The following is a 13,578-nucleotide window of genomic DNA, read 5'->3' as shown; positions in this document are numbered from 1 at the left end:
AGAGAGACAGGGAAAGAGAGAGAGAGAGAGAGATGGGGGAGGGAGGGAGAGAGAGAGGTAGAGGAAGAAGGAGAGAGAGAAGAAGAAGAAGAGGAGGAGGAGGAAGAGGAACAGGAAGAAAAGAAAAAGGAAGGAAGGAAGCAAGGGAGGGAGGGAGGGAGGGAGGAAGGAAAAGGAAGGAAATAATGAAAGAAAAAAAGAAAAAAACTACAGAAACATAATTGTTCAGCAGAAGCACTGTGTTTCATGGTGACTGGATCACTTAGCATGCTGCAAATCTGAGGAGAGAAGAGAAATACTAGAAAACTAGAAAAGCACCAACTCCTAATTTGGCTTTGTTTTGCTTTGTTGGGAGAGAGTGTTCAGGGAGCAGGGAGTTTTTTGGGTTTTTTTTGGGTTTTTTTTTCCCCAATTTTGACTTAAGATTATTTGACTTCTAAGCAATAGGCAGTCATGACAGTTTTGGAGGCTGAAAGACCCAGTCTTGGACTTGGCTCTGGAACTTAGTAACTCTATGATGTTGACTTGACTTTACCGGGCCTAAGTTTCTTTATCATTAATATGGAGATAATAATAGCGCCTTGGTAAGTGCTTAAAAAATGTTAGGTTTCAGTAAGTCAAACCCCATTAGAAAGAGCCAGCATGAGAAAATTTGATTAGTCTTGAATATAGTATATGATTTCCCTTCTTATTTCATACTTTTATTAACAAATACAGCATTTTCATTTTCCATTTCTATTCCCTTCAACTCGATGTAACCACATTTCTACCAAAATAGCTTCAGAAAAAAAAAAAAGAAAATTTGAGCATGTGTTAACATTTAAAAAGAACCTAAGAAGACTAAAAAGTACAGACATGCTACAAGGGAAGGTTAACATATCAAGAAATTCCTCAAGTCTCAATACATCCTGTGTCCTTATTTGCCTTTTACTTACTTGAAATCAATGAGATATATTTATGACCTTCTTCTTTTTTAGAAATTGTATAGGCTCATAGAATAGCATTAAGAAAATGTTGAACAGGAAAAAGGAGAAAAACTTTAAATCACCTATAGTCTTTCCATCCAAACTCACCATTCCATTTTCACTGTCTCTTTTCTCTAAATCAGTGTTTTAAAGATATAGCTGTTAATCATATTATGCATATAATTATCTTTTTATTTAATATTGTATCATAAGCATTTGCAAAATTGTTGCTTACTCTATTATAAACACCATTTTTAGGTTCTAAGTAAAGTAGAACACCATTTTGGAGTCTTTAATGCTTTTCAGGCTAATACAAGAATTACTGAAATAACAGAAAATGTGAAAGTAGAACAAAGGTCCCATTCTGGTGGCCCATGGGATAGATTAGGTAGGAAAGACAAATTAAAACAAAAAAGCCAACCTTAAAAAATTCAACGGAGTTTATTTAAAAATATATGGATCTGTGCTTCTCTTAAAAACCTGACTTTGGCAATATTGAACCTGAATTCTACTCTCTAGGAATCTTTGGAGAGATAGTTGAGTCCACTTTGAACTGGGTGTGAGTTTTTCTCTTTGTTATAATCTCCACCACCCTGTTGCTCCCACTCAATTTAAGTGGATTTGAGAATCAAGGAGACATGGAGGGGATTTAAGGCAACTGGGGTATTGAGCTAGATGCCACTAAGGCCACATGACATGACAGTCTAAGGTTTTAATTTAGCCAAGAAGTCCCAAGTACAAGAATGGTGGATAGCAGGAGTGAAAGGAATGAAGTGAAATTAGACAACTCATTGAATATAGCAAAAAAGGAGGAGAGTAAGGATGCTTATAAATTACTGAGTCTGGTTAAGTGGAAAAGTGCAAAGGCCGCTGACTGATGAGGGAAGATGATAAATTTGGCTTTTCATTAACGAATTTTTTTCCTCTGAAATCCTTTATTTTGGAGGGAATTTAAAGTGTAAATTATTACTATTTGTTTGCATTAGCTATGTTGTTCCTGAAATGAGTATGGTTCCTAAGAATGGCTAGCAATATCTTTGATTTCTCTTTCTGATGTTTGACTGAGATCAGAGGAAAACTGAAGTGTATTTTACAAAGCCTAGTGGTCAGCTCAGCAAAGGTGAGAGACCCACTTTACTCCTCAATGATCTAATCACATTTTACCTATTGAGCTGGGGCCCATGTTTCTTAAGAGGAAAGTTGACAAACTGCACGATATTCAAAGGAGAAAAGACTTAAAACCCTATCAGAGAAGGAATTATGAAAAGAATTAGAGTGATTAGGGTGTCTGCCTCAAAAACCTGAGTTTGAGTGACTGTTTCCAAGAATTTAAATAGGTTTCTGTATAAAATGGAATCTATTTAATATAGGTGATCTCAGAGTACAAAATCAGGAATAATAGGTAAAATGTGTATTTTGGCAGATTTAGGAATAAACATAATAAAGAATCTTCTAAAACTTAGAGGTCTTCAAAAATAGAAAAGCCTCTCTGAAAAGTAGTGAGTTTCCTGTCACTAGTGGTTTATAAGCACCTGCTGGAAAATAACTTGTCAGGGAGCTAGAGAGGGGATTCAAACATTGACTAAATGACTTCTAAAATCCTATCCGGTCCTACATTTATATGCATCTATGAACCAGAGTATCCTACACATAACTCCAGAGACTCTTAGAATTGATAGATATACATAGCAAACTCTGAAACACAACCTGCATTTCCAGCAGAGCCAAGAACTACAGGTAATCTTATTTCTCCTACTCAAATCTCCACTGGTTGCCAAACAGCAGGGAAGTAAGAGACTTTGTGTTAACTTGATAGACGAGCTGGAGAAACCCACACAGCTGTGTTGTGGAAATGTTCTCAATTTCCCTCATGATAACATCGAGTCATAAAAGGAAGAAATGAACATTTATTTGCCAACTCCACCTGTCTGTTGGGCCCACCATATCTATATTAGCAACCAGGGAACTTCCCTATAGTGCTGCAATTTTTATCACTAGGAGAGAAGCAACTGTTCTTTCAATTGAATTGTGGTTAAAGCCAGTTCTTCTTCTTTTTTTTTTCTTTTTTTCATTAGGAACTAAACGATAAAAAATGAGAGTTGGATGATTCTTCTGTGAACATTTATATTTAGTACAACGTTTGGGACCAAATATGCCAAAACCTTTGAGTTTCATATTTTAAAAAAGTCAGAACAAGGGGGAGGATTACTTTGTTCTGAATCCAGTCTGACTACATGGAACAATTTCTTATTTAGAAATAAAGGAAGAAAGACAGAAAATTTAATTTGTCTGCTAGATAAAAAAGAGACATACAGAGGAAAGTGGAGGTGAATGAAAATTCAAGAGGCACAACATTTTCCTTAAATCAAGAGTTCTTGGATTTACCTTTTCCTTTGGTTACCTTTTCTTGGTAAATTCCTTATTTCTGAAAACTGCAACGATAACATCCCTTCCATTATCAAAGAGGATTAATTTTAGGGTTGAGTGGGAGGTGAGTTTTCAACCTATCCAGATTAACTGATGCACTAATTGAAGTGCCTGTTTTCCTTTTGTTTATATTTGCAATTATCTCATCTGCTTCCTTTAGACTTTTAAGTCGGGGTTTGTTAGGCATCTAGATCCCTTTTAAAAATTGAAGCTTTTGACCCACATTCTCAAGTTGAAGTGTAAGTATGACCGACCAGGGCAGTCCGTATGTTCTGGTTGTAAAAAAAATAACATGAACACCAAACAAAAAATAATCAAGAACTAAAACAAAACAGGTTCTCTAGACCACAACAGCAAATCAGACCTGGCATCTGTGCCCACCACATTCACCATTTGATTGATAACTGATTTGCTGACTCTCTTGATTACTCTGGTTTCATTACAGTCTGAGAAATGTGCCAAGCACTCATTTTGTTTTTATTATCTTTCTGGTCTTGTACTTGCATGAACAGCCCCAACCTGGCAATCCAGGGAAAGGATAGGTAACTTCAGCCAAAATAAAAAGACAATCTGTTTCTTCAATGTGACCCCTGCAATCAGTATTAAATGCATTATCACCAAAAACTGTTTAAAGATTCATCATCATTATTCAGGATACTGCCAACTGGCACATAACTTGCTTTATGTTCTCCTAATGCTCAGATTCTGTGTATATTTGGTTTTTCTTTTATTGTGCAGTAAAATCACCCCCACCCTTCTGGTCTCAGGCGAGCAGAGCCATTTACAGTCCAGTGTAACATCTCCTTACTCTGTACTTACGTGGTCACTGACCCACATAGGATATGGTTTTGAAATGACCTTGAACTAGAGACAGCACTGAACTTTATTACCCTAGTAGCATTTGAGTGTTTTAGAAGCTCAGACAGTCTTAACTGTGCAGTATTTGTACTCAAAGTGAAAATTAACTGGTAGGTTCTCTCTTTGTGAACATTATTAGGACATAGGGATTGTACCCTGGAGGGTCCTTAAATTTGTGGACTCCCAAGCCTTGAACTAGCAGCTTAGGAAATATCCAAGCCTTTTAGAAAGGAAAATAGGACTTTCAAACTCTGGTCACAAAATGCTGGGGCACTTTTAAGAGAGGTTAACTTCAGGTGTGCATTTTTGACATTTTCATATTCTGTTTGAAATCTTCATTTAGGAATTCAGTTCCTGTTCCTTCTTTGATTTCCATACTCTACAGTCACCATAAGAATGGTGGCAAATTTGTTTTCAAGTGAAATACAGATGGGTATTAGAAAATGAGCAGTTCAAATGGTATCACCTGTAGATAGTAACATATTGGATTTGATTTTATTACAATGTAGATAAGAAACATCAGGAAATGGAAAGGCAATACCTTTTGAATTCTAATTCCAATCTGGCTGTTAGTATGTTTGCTGATAGATCTCCTTTCTCATCATTAATAACTAAGAGCAGTCTCTTCAATTAACCTGATCTTCTGGCTAATGTCCCACTGGGGTTCTTTACCATTAACCGTGTGTTTGGATGGGATTTGAAAGGGGGGGCTCTTTCTAAAATAGAATCATTTCCATCTGAAATCTTGAGGCTGGGCACCTTTGCACTTAGCCCTAATCTAGCGACTTTCAGCATAGCTGCTTCTTTCTTACCTTATTCATTCTTGCTTGCTGAATTCCTTGCAATAGTTTTGTTTTCCTTTTTTCAAACACTCTCTCTTCCCTCCTCCCCCTACACTCCCTTCTTCTGTTTTCTATTTCTTCAAAATTTATATTTCTAGTCATCTCTTATAAGTGATACCATACAATTTTTGTCCTATATGTCTTGCTTATTTCACTGAGCATGTTTCCAAGGTTTGTGCATGATGCAGCAGTTCTCATAACTTCATTTTGTTCTTATGTACAAATTATATTCCATTGTGTGTATGTACCACATTTTGTTTATCTATTCATTTGTTCATGGGCATTTAAGTTGTTTCCAGCTTTTGCTATTGTGAATAATGCTGCAATAAACATTGATATACATGTATCTGTTCTTGACCTTGTATTCATTCTCTTTAGTTATATACTTAGAAGTGGGGTTGCTGGATCAAATGGTAATTCTATATTTAATTTTTTGAGGATCTGTCATATTACATTCCACACTGACTGCACCATTTAACATTTCCACCAAAAAATGCACTGCGGATATGTGCTGGTTTGGATGTATTCTGTTCCCCCAAAACATCATCTTTGATGCAGTCTTGTGTGGGCAGGAAACATATTGGTGTTGATTGGGTTGGAGACTTTTGATTGGATGTTTCCGTGGAGATGTAATCACTGAACTGTGGGCAAGGTCTTTCATTGTATAATTACCATGGAGGTGTGGCCCTGCCCATTCAGCATGGGCCATAATGAGTTTACTGGATCACTATATAAGCTCAGACAGAAGGAGTGAGCTTGCTATAGCCAAGAGGGATGCTTTGAAGAATGCACAGAAGCTGAGAGAGTAGCTCCAGATGAGAAACAGTTTGAAGATGGCTGTGGAAAGCAGATTTTTGCTTCAGAGAAGCTATGAGAGGACAAACGCCCCAAGAGCAACTGAGAGTGACATTTTTGAGGAACTGCAGCCTAGAGAGGAACATACCAGGAGAAAGCCATTTTGAACCCAGAACTTTGGAGCAGATGCCAGTCACGTGCCTTCCCAGCTAACAGAGGTTTTCCAGACACCATTGGCCATCCTCCAGCGAAGGTAGCTGATTGCTGATGTGTTACCTTGGACACTTTATGGCCTTAAGACTGTAACTGTGTAACCAAATAAACCCCCTTTTATAAAAGCCAGTCCATCTCTGGTGTTTTGCATTCCGGCAACATTAGCAAACTAAGACAGGATACAATTTCTCTTCTTCCACACTTGTTATTTTCCACTTAAAAAAAAATAATAGCCCACTAGGATGGCTACTATTAAAAAGAAAAAAAAAAAAAACAGAAAATTGCAAGTGTTGGAGAGGATGTGAAGAAATAAGAACACTCATTCTTTGCTGGTGGAAATATAAAATGGTGTGGCCGCTGAGGAAGACAGTTTGGCAGTACCTCAGGAAGCTAAATATAGAATTGCCATATGACCTGACAATCTGGCTGCTAGGTATATACCGAGGAGGATTGAAAGCAGGAACTCAAACAGATATTTTCACACTGATGTCCATAGTGGAATTATTCACAATTGCCCAATGATGGAAGCAACCCAAGTGTCCATCAACTGATGAATGGATAAACACAATGTGGAATGATGGACTATTATTCAGCTGTAAAAAGGAATGAAGTCCTGATGCATGCAGCAAAATGGAAGAAACTTGAGGACATTATGCTGAGTGAAATAAGCCAGGTGCAAAAAGAAATATATTGTATAATCTCATATGAACTATGAACTAATTATAACAAGCAAACTTATAGAGTTAGAATCTAGAATATAGGTTACCAGGGGATAGATTGTGGATAGAGAATGGGAAGTTGATTATTGATTTATGCACAATTTCTATTTACACTGATTGTAAAGGTTTGGCAATGGATAGTGGGGATGGTAGCACATTAATTGTAAGTATAAATAACTGTGATAAATTATGTTGGTGGATGTGGCTGAAAGGGGAAGTTTTGGGTCATGTATGTTACTGGAAGGAAGATAAAGCATGGGATTGTATAACACAGTGAACCCTGTTGCAGAAAATGGACTGGGGTTGATAGTATGAGTATAAAATGTCCTTTCATGAATTATAACAAATGTATGACACCAATACAAGTTGTTAATAATAGGATCATATATAGGGAAAAATACATCTAATGTAAACTATGGACTATAATCAACAGTATTATTTTTATATTCTTTCATCAATTGTAACAAAGTTACCACAATAATGCAAAGTGTCAACAATAGGGTATAAGGGAACTCTGTACTTTTTATATGACTTTTCTGTAAACCTGGCTTAATGGTTTACAGAAACCATTCTGTACAACTTCTTTAATTAAAAATAAATTTTATAAAACATTAGGCTAAGTTAAAGAAACCAGACACAAAGTTTTACATATTGTATGATTCGATTTATATAAAATGTACACACACACCCCCCACACACATATCATTATGTTTATTAGAAACAAAGGGATTGTGATTCACTTTTGTACTAGTGCCTAACCACAGCAGTATTACAGGGAATACACTGAATGTTGTGCAACTTGTACATATGCACAGGGCTTAATATATAATTTTAATGGAAAATGGCATAGATTATTTTTTCTTTCTTTTTTTCTTGAACATCCTGCCTTTTCATTCCTTGCATTCTTTCTATGAGTGGTTTCTTTCTAGGTACAGTTTTTCTGAAGTTATTATATGTGTTCAGAAGGGATTGTATCAAAACACCTGCACCAAATTACAAGGTTAGTGTTGTCTCTGAATAGAGTTGCCATTCACTGACAATTCTGCATTCAGTGGGTCGTTAATCTATAGGGAAAGACACAAGGCTTTCTAACAATGTTACCTATAAAAGACTTCTAAAAGAATAAAAATGTGAAGACACCAAAGGAAGAGTAGAGTTTCTGCAGAGTTTTTAGATTGAGACAATATCTATCTCATTTTTCTTTCAGTTATTCAGTGTCACTAAAAGTTCCAGGCACTTCTCTTGAGTTTAGAAACTAACACTTCTGGAAAGAGTAGAAACCTCTGATTAGGCTCTTCTAGAGATCCAATGATGAATTAAACAAAAACAGTTCCTGTTCTTAGGGAGTTTAGTCTAGTGATGTTTAGCATGAGAAAACATTCTAAATGTCTAAATATATGACATGTGGTACTAGGTCAGGGATTAGCAAACTGTGGCCTAAGAGCCAAATAAGATATGCCACCTGTTTTGTTCATGTGTGTGTGTGTTTAAGTTTTATTGGAGCACAGCCATGCCCATTTACTTAACTGTCTGTGTACAACAGCAGAATTGAGTAGCTGTGACAGTGTCTATGTGGCTTGTAAAGCCTAAAATATTTACTATCTGGTCCTTTACAGAAAAAAATAGCTGACTATTTTACTTTTTATACCTCAGTGAATCCTTATAACACCCCACTGTGTTTATCAATGAGTAGCTGAGGCCCAGAGAAGTTAAGTGCCCTGACCAAAATCACACAGCTGCCAAAAGACAAAGTTGGTATAAAAGACTAATCTTCTGACCTAGTACAGTGTCTCTCTTTATTGGGCAACCATCATTGTGCTAAACCAGGCCCTGGGATGCAACAGAGAGGAAGACAGGTTTATTTCCTGCCTCTAAGAGGTTTACAATCATAAGAGTTTAGTAGCTCAACTCACTTCCTAGACTTTAGATACCAAGTGCTTCTTAGGCATATAGAAGAGAACTGTTAGGTTGCTTCCATCTTACAAGGTAGGAAACTACTTTAAGATTGTTAAGGTGGTTCCTTTCAGTTTGCTAAATGTGTTGTTTGAGAAGCTGATAAGACAAGAGCACCATTTTCCTATTTATTTTTCAGGGTTTTGTCTATGATATAACAGCCCTGGACTGAATGTGGTGCCATGGAGGACTAAGAAGAATCACCGTAGGCATCTCTGTATCCTTAGAACCTAGTAGCACTGATGTGTTGTAGTCAATACTTTTTTTTGAATAACAAGGATGTTTTACAGGCCTTTGAGACGAATTTGACCTTTGCAAAAATACCTTATTTGCTCTAAGTTTTTGAGCCTGAAAATATTTCTGGGCAATGAGTTAATAAATTATTGCCTTTTGCTTTCAACTGTTGCTAAGGAAAATGACTAATCTGCATAACAATGTAAGCAAACTTGGACGTTGGGAGTTTATAAACACTTTTGTATGACTTCTCAGTTCTAAACTTTGGAATTTGAAAAGAGGACCTTGAAAAATGCTCTTTTAAAATATATCAATTTTAGTTAGCAAACTAGTGCCATGTAAGCCATATTGGAACATGAAGCAAAAGGAAAAATCAGTAATATTGAGCCTGCCTTTACTTAACCTTTTTATATTTTGTTCATCATGGATTTTTTGCAACGTTATTATTTTCGAAATAGTGCATTAAAATATTGTTTATGTTGATTACTGAGATTTTTTGTTGGACCCTTAAATTTTGCCTGACAGGCAAGTGCTGTACTTACCTTACCTAGTACCAGTCCTGCACAACTCAGATATTTTAAAGATATTTTTCTTTCACTGAAATTATGTAAAATAAAGCTTCAGAGAAAAAAATCATTCTGGTGTTCTTTTCCTTCAAGATCTTATTTGCAAGTTTGCAATGAAATAAAGATTTGTAGCATATTTGATTTTCATCTGATTGCATTTGATAGCTTTGGTTTCAGATGAGGCAAATAGTGACCTGCATAGCAGGTGACAACCATTGCTCAATGTTTCACAGTGAATGGAGATAGTCTGAGGAACAACTTCAAGTCCGGGGATCTGTTCTTTTTCCTTCCTTTTCCATTTTGGATGGATGTAGACTACACTCTTGGTAAGTAAGTACATCTCGTCTGACCTTCCATTATAGTGGTCCATCTCTGAGTTTCCATATCAAGGGACGCAGTGAGTGTTAACACAAAGCAAGACCTTATGGCCAAAATCTAAAGCCAGGCCCTTTGGTCAGCTTTTCAGGAGCAAAGTTAATATTTTTATCTCCACTTATCTACCATCTGTGCCTTATCTCAGCTAGTTCTAAACACGAGATGGAAAGTAACAGGTATTCTTTATTGATCTTAATCCTAAAATTTTTTCTCAGGTTTGGTATTTCAGTCCAGTCAGAAAGATCCTTTTGTTTCAATTACTTATTTTAGCTCTAACGAACAGTAACGTCATCTCTGGTCTTCCACACTTACCTGTAGCTTTGGGGTCCTACCAAATGGAGAACTGTAAAATAAAGGGAGCATTTTAATTTAAATTAGAATGAAGTATCTACAAAATCAAATATTTTCATAACAAAAACATAACCCTGTCATCCAAACCTCATTTTCATTTTACACATTGACTCAACCAAAAGCATATATCTTTGCATAGCTGCCATCTGATTTTGTATAGTGTATATATTCTGCTTTTAGTTTCTTTCCATGTTATATCAAGTTTGTCTTTCTGTGTTTTTACATAAGCCTCATAAGTATAACAATAATCATTCTGCTATGTGCTGTACTTTACCAAATTATTTCCTATTTTAAACATTTAGATTTTTTCTAATTTTGTTCTAACAGAAGATAAAATGTAAAATCACATCCCTAAAGATGACATTGTGATAGTAATTTGCAGTTGAGGTTTCTTCCCCAAATTTCAAAATCATATGTATATTCTGGTCTTATCTTACTGCTAAACACCAAACAAACTCTAATTGTATACACAAGCAAACTGAGGTGTAAAGCAATGTAAGGAATTTGGTTGTGTTCATGTGTTACCAAACATCTGGATTAAAAAGTAGTTACTTCATATAATACAAACATCTGGATATATAGATGTAGACAAATGGTTTTTCTGAAAAGGTTTTTTTTTTTTTTATGTTTCATCCTGATGTTCTGAAACTATGCAAAATATACCTTACTCTTAACTAGAATGTAAATTGCCAAATAGGGACTAGCATCCTGTGATGTTTACATAACTTAAAACAAATTAAATTTGAAATAAATATGCCAACTAACATTGAGATCAACATAAAAATGATGATTCCAATTTTATTATTTTAGGAAGACTATGAAAAAAAGGAAGAAAATAAAGTATTGGAAATTATTTTCTAACAGCAACTAAAAATTTCCAGGAATTCTTTATTCAATTGTGTTTTACAAAGCCACGAATCCTTTTTTAAAGTCTATGACTTGAATTTAAACATCAAAATATCATTCTAGCTCTTCTTGGATCCAGTTTCAGACAAATATGAAATTAATCATATTTGTACTATATTAATTATAATTAATCATATTGCTTGCATTATAATGGCCACCTGAATATGCAATTATTTGATTACAGTAACTGTAAATTACTTATATGTGATCAGAACTTTCTGTGCCTTGTTTCCAGTTTATTCTTGAGGAGATGTAGTATCACAACACATGCACACCTTCAGAATACATTTGGCATCATCTGGAATTTACCTTCAAAAGTAATCTTAGTTTCAAGGCCACTGCCAATTTTAGAATAAAAGCCAAGTAGTTACCTATGTAATTAAATTCCCATATCATTCTCTTCATTTTGTATATCCTTGTTCAGGAAAATTGACATTTGGTCTTTTTTATATCACCCCATATGCAGCTCTTATGGTATAGACCAAAACTCTAAAAGAAAGTAAACAAAGTAAGTCAAACCGCATTGTCACTCAGGCTGGTTGAGGTAGTTCTTAAATTTGACAACAGTACATTTTCATAGTCACAGTATACTTTGCTCTAAAAATATCAAAATTATTTACAAATTGTATGGGAGCAGAAGAAATTAGAAATAAAGTTACAAATAAAACCAACTTTTAAAAGAAAAAAAAGAATATAAAAATAAGATTTTATATAGCAGATAAATTATTTAATGAGTGTTTGAATTAGAAAGAATGGTTCATTTTTTCTATGAAAGAGAAGCTTTTCTCTCTACAATTAAAATATTATTTGATCTGTAAAATTTCCATTTGACATAATTGTTCAGGAATATATGTCCTCTGTATCAGTCAGTGTCTTTTCAGGAAAATATTGATATTTCAAACAGAAAAATGTAATAAGGAATTGGACAAAAAAGTGATGGAATGCCTTGAGGAGAAAAAGGGGGATAGTGAGGTTACTCAGAGTTTAGTAACTGCACAAAGCTGCTGTAACCCCTAGGACAGAGGAGGGAAATTACCCAACATCACTATCACTGTGCAGCTGAGACTGCTGTAACTTCTGCCATTGGAACCAGTTGAAGGAAACCACAAAACTAACCCTGCAGAACCCCAAGGCCTGTGGCTATAGCTGCTGGAGCCAGAGCCCAAGAGCGCTGTATGATGGGGCTCCTGGAGCACCCACTGCCTCCACCCGCTCTACAACAGGAACCTGAGCAGAGACCTGGAGTCTACTCCTGGGGAGGAAGCTGCACCTTCCCTGTTGCTTCTACCACTGCCAGAGTTGCAGCCTAAAAAGTCAAAGGAAAAGAAAAATGCCTTCTCCTTTCCTTTAACCTTCTAAGCTCTTGCCACTGCTCTCCCCACCCCCTCCTGGTAGAACATAATAGATAATAGGAAGCCAGCTAGCAAGGGGATCTGTGAAAGTTTCCAGGATTCTAGCTCCCAACACACAGAACAGAGCACAGAAAGCTAGGAATAGAGTGAAGAAGAAACAAATAAATGATGTCACAATCTTATATATAGAAGAGGTAACTATTTTATTTGTTTTCCAAATGCTTTAAAGACATAAAAGTTAAAACAATAATTATACCTGTAATATCATTTATTAGTAACATAAATAATTATTTGATTCTTGTGGCTAGTGTATCATGTAACAGGAAATTTTGATTACAAGCATACACATAAATAATATGTAATTAGAAAATAGAATAAAATTCTTTTTATCTAGGGAGACAAGATGATTTCCCAAGAAAGTCTGTGTTGGCTATCTTATCTTCTTCTCACGCCAGGGTCAGTTATTGCAGTTGCAGTTTTCGCACTGACTAGTGTTTTAAGACAATGCTTAACAAGATGGCAGATTCTTAGAACTTTCTTACATGTCAATAATGAGATCTGAAGTTGTTGCTGTTGCCCTCAACCTGGCATACAGAGTCCAATTTTTCTTCTCTCTCATGCCTAAGGGAAAATGCCTCTACACCTCTGTGCCTGGCTGCTCTAACATGGACACATTCCCTCCACACCTAGGAACAAAGCTGCCTTATCTGACTCCCTGTAGTTAAACCCTGCCTAAAGTGTCCCATTGTTCTGCCCATCCAACTTGGATTTGGACTGAGTACCTTTTTCCACTTTGGACAATGTGATTTGGAGCTGTGGCCACTTTCTAGTCTCACTGCCAGTTCCCCATTGAGGATCCAGAAGAATCTGGGTAGTCTATGATAGGATAAAGAATTAGATTCCAGTTAAGAAAATTATCGTTAATATAAGCTTGTCTGGTGTATCTGAGAGGAGGAATTAACAACATATATTCTCTAATGGTATTGAGAAGAATCTTGTGAAATAAGTAAGAGAGTAAAGTC

General features: G+C 35.8%; 1 long non-coding RNA gene across 1 annotated transcript in view; it reads left to right on the top strand.

The window, feature by feature from the left end:
- The first annotated feature begins 9,812 nt into the window (after positions 1 to 9,812).
- The window catches only part of LOC119528768, a 46,370-nt gene continuing 42,604 nt past the window's right edge, over positions 9,813 to 13,578 (top strand). The window contains exon 1 of the long non-coding RNA XR_005215763.1: positions 9,813 to 9,898. This is a non-coding gene — a long non-coding RNA (uncharacterized LOC119528768). The remainder of the gene's footprint in view (positions 9,899 to 13,578) is intronic.

The sequence above is a fragment of the Choloepus didactylus genome, chromosome 3, assembly GCF_015220235.1.
Source record: "Choloepus didactylus isolate mChoDid1 chromosome 3, mChoDid1.pri, whole genome shotgun sequence".
NCBI classification, from domain to species: domain Eukaryota; kingdom Metazoa; phylum Chordata; class Mammalia; order Pilosa; family Megalonychidae; genus Choloepus; species Choloepus didactylus.
The sequence above is the reverse complement of the archived record's forward strand: the minus strand, read 5'-3'. Positions and strand labels throughout refer to the sequence as shown.